This window comes from Triticum dicoccoides, chromosome 1B, assembly GCF_002162155.2.
Source record: "Triticum dicoccoides isolate Atlit2015 ecotype Zavitan chromosome 1B, WEW_v2.0, whole genome shotgun sequence".
Lineage (NCBI taxonomy): Eukaryota > Viridiplantae > Streptophyta > Magnoliopsida > Poales > Poaceae > Triticum > Triticum dicoccoides.
The window spans coordinates 413,852,832-413,865,486 of NC_041381.1; positions in this window are offsets into that span (position 1 = coordinate 413,852,832).

Below are 12,655 nucleotides of genomic sequence, written 5' to 3' on the forward strand. Positions count from 1 at the left end.
TCTCTCTCTCTCTCTCTCGCGTGTTCTCTCTATGGCATGACTTGATGTATCACGAGCTTTGCTATTATAGTTGGATCTTATAATGTTTCTCCCCCTTTACTCTCTTGTGATGAATTGAGTTTTCCTCTTGAAGTTATCTTATCGGATTGAGTCTTTAATCACTTGAGAACACTTGATGTATGCCTTGCCATGCTTATCTGTGGTAACAATGGGATATTCATGTGATCCACTTGATGTATGTTTTGGTGATCAATGGTAACCCACAAGTATAGGGGATCGCAACAGTTTTCGAGGGTAGAGTATTCAACCCAAATTTATTGATTCGACACAAGGGGAGCCAAAGAATATTCTCAAGTATTAGCAACTGAGTTGTCAATTCAACCACACCTGGAAACTTAGTATCTGCAGCAAAGTGTTTAGTAGCAAAGTAATATGATAGTGGTAGTAACGGTAACAAAAGTAAAGATAGCAAAAGTAATGTTTTTGGTATTTTGTAGTGATTGTAACAGTAGCAACGGAAAAGTAAATAAGCGAGAACTAGTATATGGAAAACTCGTAGGCACCGGATCAATGATGGATAATTATGCCAGATGTAGTTCATCATGTAACAGTCATAACATAGGGTGACACAGAACTAGCTCCGGTTCATCAATGTAATGTAGGCATGTATTCTGAATATAGTCATACGTGCTTATGGAAAAGAACTTGCATGACATCTTTTGTCCTACTCTCCCGTGGCAGCGGGGTCCTATTGGAAACTAAGGGATATTAAGGCCTCCTTTTAATAGAGAACCAGAACAAAGCATTAGCACATAGTGAATACATGAACTCCTCAAAATAAGGTCAACACCGGGAGTGGTTCCGATTATTGTCACTTCGGGGTTGCCGGATTATAACACATAGTAGGTGACTATAGACTTGCAAGATAGGATCAAGAACTCACATATATTCATGAAAACATAATAGGTTCAGATCTGAAATCATGGCACTCGGGACCTTGTGACAAGCATTAAGCATAGCAAAGTCATAGCAACATCAATCTCAGAACATAGTGGATACTAGGGATCAAACCCTAACAAAACTAACTCGATTACATGATAAATCTCATCCAACCCATCACTGTCCAGCAAGCCTACGATGGAATTACTCACGCACGGCGGTGAGCATTAGGAAATTGGTGATGGAGGATGGTTGATGATGACGACAGTGATGAATCCCCCTCTCCGGAGCCCCGAACGGACTCCAGATGAGCCCTCCCGAGAGAGATTAGGGCTTGGCGGCGGCTCCGTATCGTAAAACATGATGATTTCTTCTCTCTGAATTTTTTCCCCGAAAGCCAATATATGGAGTTGGAGTTGGCGTCGGAGGGCCACCACGGGGCCCATGAGGTAGGGGGGCGCGCCCAGGGGGGGCGCCCCCCACCCTCGTGGACAGGGTGTGGGCCCCCTGGTCTTCATCTTTGGCGAGGATTTTTTATTAATTATCCTAAGATATTTCGTGGAGTTTCAGGTCGTTCCGAGAACTTTTATTTTCTGCACATAAAACAACACCATGGCAATTCTGTTGAAAACAGCGTCTGTCTGGGTTAGTTCCATTCAAATCATACAAGTTAGTGTCCAAAACAAGGGCAAAAGTGTTTGGAAAAGTAGATACGACGGAGACGTATCAACTCCCCAAGCTTAAACCCTTGCTTGTCCTCAAGCAATTCAGTTGACAGACTGAAAGAGAAAAAGAAAAACTTTTACAAACTCTGTTTGCTCTTGTTGTTGTAAACATGAAAAGCCAGCATTCAAGTTTCAGCAAATATTATGAATTAACCACACTAACAATTACATAAAGGTCTCACAATTACTCATATCAATAGCATAATCAGCTAGCGAGCCATAATGATAAAACTCGGATGACAACACTTTCTCAAAATAATCATAACATGATATAACGAAATGGTATCTTGCTAGCCCTTTCTGAGACCGCAGAACATAAATGCAGAGCACCTTTAAAGATCAAGGACTGACTAAACATTGTAATTCATGGTAAAAGAGATCCAGTCAAGTCATACCCAATATAAACCAACAATAATGAATGCAAACGGCAGTGTGCTCTCCAACGGGTGCTTTTTAATAAGAAGGATGATGACTCAACATAAAATTAAATATATAGGCCCTTCGCAGAGGGAAGCAGGGATTTGTAGAGGTGCCAGAGCTCGGTTTTTAAAATAGAGATTGAATAACATTTTGAGCAGCATACTTTTGCTGTCAACGCAACAACTATGAGATGACGATATCTTCCATGCTAAACAAATTATAAGCGGTTCCCAAACAGAATGGTAAAGTTTATACTCCCCCTCCTCCTCAAGCATCAATCCATGGCTTGCTCGAAACAACGAGTGCCTCCAACATTCAACGGGTCCCAGGGGGAGTTTTGTTTGTAGTTATTTTGATTTAGTTTGCATAAAGCATGGGACTGGGCATCCCGGCGACCAGCCATTTTTCTCGTGAATGAGGAGCAGAGTCCGCTCCTCTTGAGAATAACCGCCTAACATGGAAGATAAGTGCAACCCTAGTTGAAACATGAGTTGCTCGAGCATACAAAACAGAATTTCATTTGAAGGTTTGGAGTTTGGCACATACAAATTTACTTGGATCGGTAGGTAAATACCGCATATAGGAAGGTATAGTGGACTCATATGGAACAACTTTGGGGTTTTAAGGAGTTTGGATGCACAAGCAGTATTCCCGCTTAGTACAGGTGAAGGCTAGCAAAAGACAGGGAAGCGACCAACTGGGAGAGCGACAACAGTCGTAAACATGCATTAAAATTAATTTACACCAAGTATAAGCATGAGTAGGATATAATCCACCATGAACATAAATATCATGAAGGCTATGTTGATTTGTTTCAACTACATGCGTGAACATGTGCCAAGTCTAGTCACTCAATTCAATTAAAGGAGGATACCATCCCATCATACCACATCATGATCATTCTAATAGCATGTTGGCACGCAAGGTAAACCATTATAACTCATAGCTAATCAAGCATGGCAGAAGCAACTATAATCTCTAAATGTCATTGCAAATATGCTTACTTCATAATAGCTAACTCAGGAACGATGAATCATCATATTCACAAAAACAAGAGAGGTCGAGTTCATACCATCTTTTCTCATCACAATAAGTCCATTATATATCATCATTATTGCCTTTCACTTGCACGACCGAACGAAGTGTATAATAATAGGAGTGCACGTGCATTGGACTAAGCTGGAATCTGCAAGCATTCAATAAACAGGAGAAGACAAGTAATATGGGCTCTAAGTTAAATAAACAATCATGCATATAAGAGCCAGTTCAACAATTTAATCATGGTCTTCTCCTACTGACCCCCAAAGGAAAGAAAAGAAAAGGAGTAAAAACTATTTACACGGGAAAGCTCCCAACAAGCAAAAGAAGAACGGGAAATATTTTTGGGTTTTCCTTTTTAATTACTACAGCAAAGCAATAAACTACTACTAAATTTTTTTGGTTTTTTTCTTAAAGTTTATTAAACACACAAGAAGAAAGCAGGAAAAAGAAAATAATCTAGCATGGATATTACAGTGAAAGAGTATGAACACCGACATCTAGCAATGAGTGTGTGTGAACATAAATGTAATGTCGGTGGGAAATACGTACTCCCCCAAGCTTAGGCTTTTGGCCTAAGTTGGACTATTGCCAGGGATGGCCTGGCGGATACCCGTAGGTGAAGCTGGGGTCATACTGTGACACAGCGGCTATTGCCTCCTGAGCTGCAGCGTAGCGTCTAGCTGCCTCCGCTCTTCCCTCGTACTCATCTGCCTCCTCTCTGGTAATAATATATCTTCCTTTTGTTTTTCCTTCGAGCTTCGGCTCGACGAGCCTCTCAAAAATCTCTTCATTATTTCTGAAACAACTAAATTTTTTAGTAACTTCAAATAAAAGTGAACCAGCTTCAATAAAATTGATAGCAACAACTCCTACAAGTGCCTAGAGCCTATATAAAGCATTGTAACTACTTGGAACCATATAAATTTGACATGCAAGCTCAAGAACATGGTCACCTATGCAGCACAAATTTGCAATGAATAAAGCACTAGAACAAAAACTAATTGGACCAATGGAGGAGTCACATACCAAGGAACAATCTCCCCAAGCAGTTTTGTGAGAGGTGCTTTGAGCAAGGAGATCGAAAATCACAGCAACGGGAGCTGGAACTCGTGCTTGAGTTGGTTTTTCGTGTTTGTGTGAGACTGAGGAAGAAGATGGGTGCAGGGATAAGCGGAGGAGGGCCACCATAGGCCCACGAGGCAGGGGGCGCGCCCAGGGGGGTAGGGCGCGCCCTCCACCCTCGTGACCAGGTGGCAGCTCCCCCCGCGGTGATTTTTGCACAGTAAATTCTTAAATATTCCCGAAAAAATCATATTAAATTGGCATGGCATTCTGAGGACTTTTATTTTCGGGAAATTTTTATATTGCACGGATAAGTCAGGAAACAGACAGAAAAATACTATTTTACTTTATTTCTACTAAATAACAGAAAATATAAAAAGGGTACAGAAGGTTGTGCTTCTAGTTTCATCCATCTCGTGCTCATCAAAATGAATCAACTAACAAGGTTGATCAAGTCTTGTTAACGAGCTCATTCCGATTAACATGGAACCGGAGAAATTTCGAATAGCACTAAGTTACCTCAACGGGGATATGAAAATCCCCAACAATAAGAATATCATACTTTTTCTTGACAGTAGGGAGAGGAAATTCAAAACCTCCAAATATAATCGACGGAATTTTTCCAATAGAATTGATACTATAAACCTGAGGTTGTTTCCTCGGAAAGTGTACCATGTGCTCATTGCCATTAACATGAAAAGTGACATTGCCTTTGTTGCAATCAATAACAGCCCCTGCAGTATTAAGGAAAGGTCTTCCAAGAATAATAGACATACTATCATCCTCGGGAATATCAAGAATAACAAAGTCCGTTAAAATAGTAACGTTTGCGACCACAACAGGCACATCTCACAAATACCGACAGGTATAGCAGTTGATTTATTAGCCATTTGCAAAGATATTTCAGTAGGTGTTAACTTATTCAAGTCAAGTCTACGATACAAAGAGAGAGGCATAACACTAACACCGGCTCCAAGATCACATAAAGCAGTTTTAACATAATTTCTCTTAATGAAGCATGGTATAGTAGGTACTTCGGGATCTCCAAGTTTCTTTGGTATTCCACCCTTAAAAGTATAATTAGCATGCATGGTGGAAATTTCAGCTTCAGGTATCTTTCTTTTATTAGTAATAATATCCTTCATATACTTAGCATAAGGATTTGTTTTTAGCACATCAGTTAATCGCATACACAAAAAGATAGGTCTAATCATTTCAGCAAAGCACTCAAAATCCTCATCATCCTTTTTCTTGGATGGTTTCGGAGGAAAAGGCATGGGTTTCTGAAGCCATGGTTCCCTTTCTTTACCATCTTTCCTAGCAACGAAGTCTCTTTTATCATAGCGTTGATTCCTTGATTGTGGGTTATCAAGATCAACAGCAGGTTCAACTTCTACACCATTATCATTACTAGGTTGAGCATTATCATGAACATCATCATTAACATTTTCACTAGGTTCATGTTCATTACTAGATTGTGTTTCAGCATCAGACATGGAAATATCATTTGGATTCTCAGGTGGCTCAGCAATAGGTTCACTAGATGTTTGCAAAGTCCTATCATTTTTCTTTTTCTTCCTTTTAGAAGAACTAGGTACATCAATATCATTTCTCTGAGAATCTTGCTCGATTCTCTTAGGGTGGCCTTCAGGATACAAAGGTTCCTGAGTCATTCTACCGGTTCTAGTAGCCACTCTAACAGCATAATCATTTTTACTATTCATTTCATCAAGCGCTTCTTTTTGAGCTTTAAGTACTTGTTCTACTTGAGTGGTAACCATAGAAGCATGTTTGCTAACAAGTTTAAGTTCACCTCTAATATCAGCCATATAATCACCCAAGCGTTTAATCATATAAGCATCTTGTTTTAATTGTCTACCAAAATAAGCATTAAAGTCATCTTGCTTAAACATAAAGTTATCATACTCATCCAAGCACTGACTAGCAATTTTAGTAGGAGGGACTTCAGCTTTATCATATCTATAGAGAGAATTTACCTTTACTACCTGTGTCGGGATATCGGGAGGTTCTTCAGTAAATAAGTAGTTGAGATCATATACTTCTTCAACAGGCGGTAAATTAAGACAGTGTATTTCCTCAATAGGAGGTAAATTCCTAACATCTTCAGCTTTAATACCTTTTTCTTTCATAGATTTCTTTGCCTCTTGCATATCTTCAGGACTGAGAAATAGAACACCTCTCTTCTTTGGAGTTGGTTTAGGAATAGGCTCAATAATTGGCTCAGAAATTGGCTCAGGAGCTGGCTCGGGAGGTGCCCAATTATTTTCATTTGTCAACATATTGTTCAATAGAATTTCCGCTTCATCCGGTGTTCTTTCCCTGAAAAGAGAACCAGCACAACTATCCAGGTAATCTCTGGAAGCATCAGTTAGTCCATTATAAAAGATATCAAGTGTTTCAGGTTTCTTAAGAGGATGATCAGGCAAAGCATTAAGTAACTTGAGAAGCCTCCCCAAGCTTGTGGGAGACTCTCTTCTTCAATTTGCACAAAGTTATATATTTCCCTCAAGGCAGCTTGTTTCTTATGAGCAGGGAAATATTTAGCAGAGAAGTAATAAATCATATCCTGGGGACTTTGCACACAACTAGGATCAAGAGAATTAAACCATATCTTAGCATCACCCTTTAATGACAACGTAAATATTTTGAGTAAATAAAGGTAGCGCGATCTCTCATTATTAGTAAACAGGGCAGCTATATCATTTAACTTAGTAAGATGTGCCACAATGATTTCAGATTCATAGCCATAGAAAGGATCAGATTCAACCAAAGTAATTATATCTGGATCAACAGAAAAATCATAATAATCCTTATCGGGAACACAAATAGGTGAAGTAGCAAAAGCAGGGCCGTGTCTCATTCTATCTCTAAAAGATTCTTTACTCCATTTAACTAGCAACCTCTTAAGTTCATATCTATCCTGGCAAGCAAAAATAGCTGCAGAAGATTCTGCATCAAAAAGATAACCTTCAGGAATAGGAGGCATATTTTCATCATCACTATCATCATTGTATTCAGGCGTAATAATTTCTTTTCTCTAGACCTAACAATTTGCTCATCAAGAAATTCACCAAGGGGCACAGTAGTATCAAGCATAGAAGTGGTTTCATCATAAGTATCATGCATAGCAGAAGTGGCATATCAATAACATGCGACATATCAGAATTCATAGTAGTAGCAGGTTTAGGTGTCGCAAGCTTACTTATAACAGAAGGAGAATCTAGTGCAAGGCTAGATGGTAGTTCCTTACCTCCCCTCATAGTTGAGGGTAAAATCTTGGTCTTAGCGTCTTTCAAGTTATTCATAGTGTCCAGCAGATATAAATCCCAAGTGACTCAAAGAATAGAGCTATGCTCCCCGGCAACAGCGCCAGAAAAAGGTCTTGATAACACACAAGTATAGGGATCGCAACAGTTTTCGAGGGTAGAGTATTCAACCAAAATTTATTGATTCGACACAAGGGGAGCCAAAGAATATTCTCAAGTATTAGCAGCTGAGTTGTCAATTCAACCACACCTGGAAACTTAGTATCTGCAGCAAAGTGTTTAGTAGCAAAGTAATATGATAGTGGCAGTAACGGTAACAAAAGTAAAGACAGCAAAAGTAATGTTTTTGGTATTTTGTAGTGATTGTAACAGTAGCAACGGAAAAGTAAATAAGCGAGAACCAGTATATGGAAAACTCATAGGCACTGGATCAATGATGGATAATTATGCCGGATGTGGTTCATCATGTAACAGTCATAACATAGGGTGACACAGAACTAGCTCCGGTTCATCAATGTAATGTAGGCATGTATTCCAAATATAGTCATACGTGCTTATGGAAAAGAACTTGCATGACATCTTTTGTCCTACCCTCCCGTGGCAGCGGGGTCCTATTGGAAACTAAGGGATATTAAGGCCTCCTTTTAATAGAGAACCGGAACAAAGCATTAGCACACAGTGAATACATGAACTCCTCAAACTAAGGTCATCACCGGGCGTGGTTCCGATTATTGTCACTTCGGGGTTGCCGGATCATAACACATAGTAGGTGACTATAGACTTGCAAGATAGGATCAAGAACTCACATATATTCATGAAAACATAATAGGTTCAGATCTGAAATCATGGCACTCGGGCCCTTGTGACAAGCATTAAGCATAGCAAAGTCATAGCAACATCAATCTCAGAACATAGTGGATACTAGGGATCAAACCCGAACAAAACTAACTCGATTACATGAGAAATCTCATCCAACCCATCGCTGTCCAGCAAGCCTACGATGGAATTACTCACGCACGGCGGTGAGCATCATGAAATTGGTGATGGAGGATGGTTGATGATGACGACGGTGACGAATCCCCCTCTCCGGAGCCCAGAACGGACTCCAGATCAGCCCTCCCAAGAGAGATTAGGGCTTGGCGGCGGCTCCGTATTGTAAAATGCGATGATTTCTTCTCTCTGATTTTTTTCTCCCCGAAAGCCAATATATGGAGTTGGAGTTGGCGTGGGAGGGCCACCAGGGGCCCATGAGGTAGGGGGCGCGCCCAGGGGGGGCGCCCCCCACCCTCGTGGACAGGGTGTGGGCCCCCTGGTCTTCATCTTTGGCAATGATTTTTTATTAATTATCCTAAGATATTCCCCTTGGGCGCGCCCCCACCCTCGTGGATAGGGTGTGGGCCCCCTGGTCTTCATCTTTGGCGAGGATTTTTTATTAATTATCCTAAGATATTCCATGGAGTTTCAGGTCATTCCGAGAACTTTTATTTTCTGCACATAAAACAACACCATGGTAATTCTACTGAAAACAGCGTCAGTCCGGGTTAGTTCCATTCAAATCATACAAGTTAGAGTCCAAAACAAGGGCAAAAGTGTTTGGAAAAGTAGATACGACGGAGACGTATTAATCAACTTGCGGGTTCCGTGACCTTGGGAATCTATGCATAGGGTTGGCACACGTTTTCGTCTTGACTCTCCGGTAGAAACTTTTGGGCACTCTTTGAAGCACTTTTGTGTTGGTTGAATAGATGAATCTGAGATTGTGTGATGCATATCATATAATCATGCCCACGGATACTTGAGGTGACAATGGAGTATCTAGGTGAAATTAGGGTTTTGGTTGATTTGTGTCTTAAGGTGTTATTCTAGTATGAACTCTATGATGGATTGAGCGGAAAGAATAGCTTCATGTTATTTTACTACGAACTCTTGAATAGATAGAACAGAAAGGATAACTTTGAGGTGGTTTCGTACCCTACCATAATCTCTTCGTTTGTTCTCCGCTATTAGTGGCTTTGGAGTGACTCTTTGTTGCATGTTGAGGGATTGTTATATGATCTATCTATGTTAATATTGTTGAGAGAACTTGCACTAGTGAAAGTATGAACCTTAGGCCTTGTTTCCTACCATTGCTATACATTTATACTCACTTTTATCATTAGTTACCTTGCTGTTTTTATAATTTCAGATTACAAAAACCTATATCTACTATCCATATTGCACTTGTATCACCATCTCTTCGCCGAATTAGTGCACCTATACAATTTACCATTGTATTGGGTGTGTTGGGGACACAAGAGACTCTTTGTTATTTGGATGCAGGGTTGCTTGAGAGAGACCATCTTCATCCTACGCCTCCCACGGATTGATAAACCTTAGGTCATCCACTTGAGGGAAATTTGCTACTGTCCTACAAACATGTGCACTTGCAGGCCCAACAACATTTACAAGAAGAAGGTTGTGTAGTAGACATCAACAAGATATTCCGTCTTCACAACTACGATAAAGAGAAGAAGAACACCATGGCCTCCCTCGAGTTTCAAGACTACGTCCTCATTTGGTGGGAGAAAGTGATCGAGCAACGCCAAGAGAGAGGTGAACCACCAATCACAACTTGGATACAAATGAAGGATGTCATGAGAGCTCGCTTCGTGCGTACACACTACACCTGAGATCTCTTCAATAAGTTACCACTACTAGGGAAAAGCCTAGCAGCAGCGCGGGTTCTAGGTATATCAGTAGCGCAGGATCCGACGCTACTAATAAGGCGCTACAGCTAACCCGTAGCAGCAGCGCATGGACGCCCGCGCTACTGCTATACAAGTGTAGCAGCAGCATGCTGCATGGAAGCTCGCTACTACTAATAGCTCTAGCGCGCTTTCCCTGGACGCGCTACTGCTACTGTCACGCTGCTGCTAACTTTTCTCCACTCGCTACTGCTAATTTTAGTAGTTTTTTTTAAAAATTCTGCATATTTGTTTTGTATTTGAACAGGCTTTATACAAGAATCTTTAGCACATACAAATGTCAGCATGATACACATATAAATGGCTGCGAGACCACAAATGTAATCATAGCATATCCATACAAATAGTCTCATCATAATCATCATCCAACACAAAGTGGTATCTCGTCATCATCTCGAAAATAGCGATACATGCAAGTCTCGAATACTTGCAACTACAACGTCATCCATCTAAACAATGATATACGCGAGAATACCTATCACTATGAGTGAGAGCGGAACTATGCAATACATGAGGCGGCGGTTACGAGTCCTCTCTCGCGCAAGCATGAACCTCAAGTAACTAGCTTCTCCTTCTTGTCTGCTTTTGAAGCCTTTATGGCTGGCGCCCGAGACCCCAATCACTTGCGCCTGACACTCAGGCCACTCGTTGTACACCCTCGGAACCTTCCCTTTGTACAAGACATAGCAATGCCATCTCGCCATCAAGAAGCTAGGTACCTGTTAGAGATGCATCTTCATCAAGAGGATGTACAATCGTATGCAACAAAATATACTAGAGCAACACGAAAAAGAAACGGTTAGCAACTGGATGCAACATACAGTATGCAAACTAATTGACTAGAGGTGCGCACGTCATCGTACCCAAACTAACAAAGTAGCATTACACAAGTTTGGCAGGGACCGTGGACATCACAAAGTTTCATTAGTACAAAAAGTATACAAGTTCAACCGACACATATCATCATCATCGGCATCATAAATCACTAGAAGTCCCATCCTTCCATATCATCGAGGATGGACCCTAGCTTCTTGAACAGCGTGAGGTCATGACATTGCATGCCTATGCGAGTTCGGACGTCAGCTCGCGATATAGGGCCGTGGTGGAACATCCCCTTCTCATCGACAACTTCTTTCATGATGATCGTCGCAGTGTCCCTTTGGATGCGAAATAAGTCATCTCTAAGTTTATAATCCGCTTCTCCATGAGATTCTACCCACTTGTGGATATGATCATCATTTCTTCTTGTCATGCGAAGCTTTTGGTGATCCGTGTTGAACTCAATCATGAGATGGAGGATGTAGAATCCATCTTTCTTGCTTGGTTTTGGGACATGGATGCAGCAGAAGTTAGTTTTATGTGTGAAACCCATCTTCTTATTCCTTTGTTTACTGATCTATAGGTGGCCACCTCTAATGCTGAAGCCTTGGAGAGCATCATCTAGAATATTCATTATGTGGGTGTAGTCCTTCCTCTCGTAGTCTCTGTAAGGGTCGAAATACACGGCGTGGGAGACTCGTGGGTAAAGAACGATAAGGACGGCGTGCCCGTTGCTTCGAGGAAAAGACACCTCAAATTATTCTCCATATGAGTGAGAAGGAATGATTGAAATGTACGAAAGGGTTGCCCGGATCTGACTTACTTTGGATGATAAGGCAGGGGACAATTTCCTGGTCCTTATTCTGTACCATGAAGTTTTGGAGGTAGTCCCTAGCAGTTTCACGCTCAAAGTCACCGAGACTCAAGAAAGACTCGTGCATGTAGTACGGATCCGCCACACAGATTTGCGAGACTTCTTCTCTCTTCATGACGGAGCTCATATGTAGCGCAAAAAGGCGGACGATTGTAAAATCGAGCCGCCTTGTCACAAACATCTCAAAGATATGGTCAAACCGCAGGAAGAACACCTCCGTGGGTCGTGTGTCGATGTAGCACTTCCCCTCAGGCACACGAGCCGCGTATGTCGGATATCCTGGATCCTTCGAGGCTAGTAGGCTTTTCTCAGTCGACAGCACATGGTCGTGCAGTCTCCTGAGATCCCCTGATAGTGCCTCCAGCGGTTTTGGTGGTAGCATCAGCTCGCCCGTGAGATGGAACATGGCCGCACCTTTCACGGGTATAGGCTCTTCAGAATCCATCGTCTGGCTGCTATGTGCTCTGGCTTGTTTGGAGGCAGCTATCTTCCCCGATCTTTTCCTCTCCTTTTTCTTGGGCGCACTTTCCAGACCCTTCCTTAACCCCTGCCCCAGTGTTGCCGGGCTAAGCACTGTACAACCCCCGGCTAGTTGATCCTGTGTTGAGGCGACAACTTCAGGCGTGTCCTGTGAGGATTTCATGAAGAGAGACTTCTTGCAATCCCTGCTACGACCTTCCTGCCCGGGCAGATCATCCATATTCTCATTAGCATGCTGATAGCCTGATTCGTCATATGGTTGAC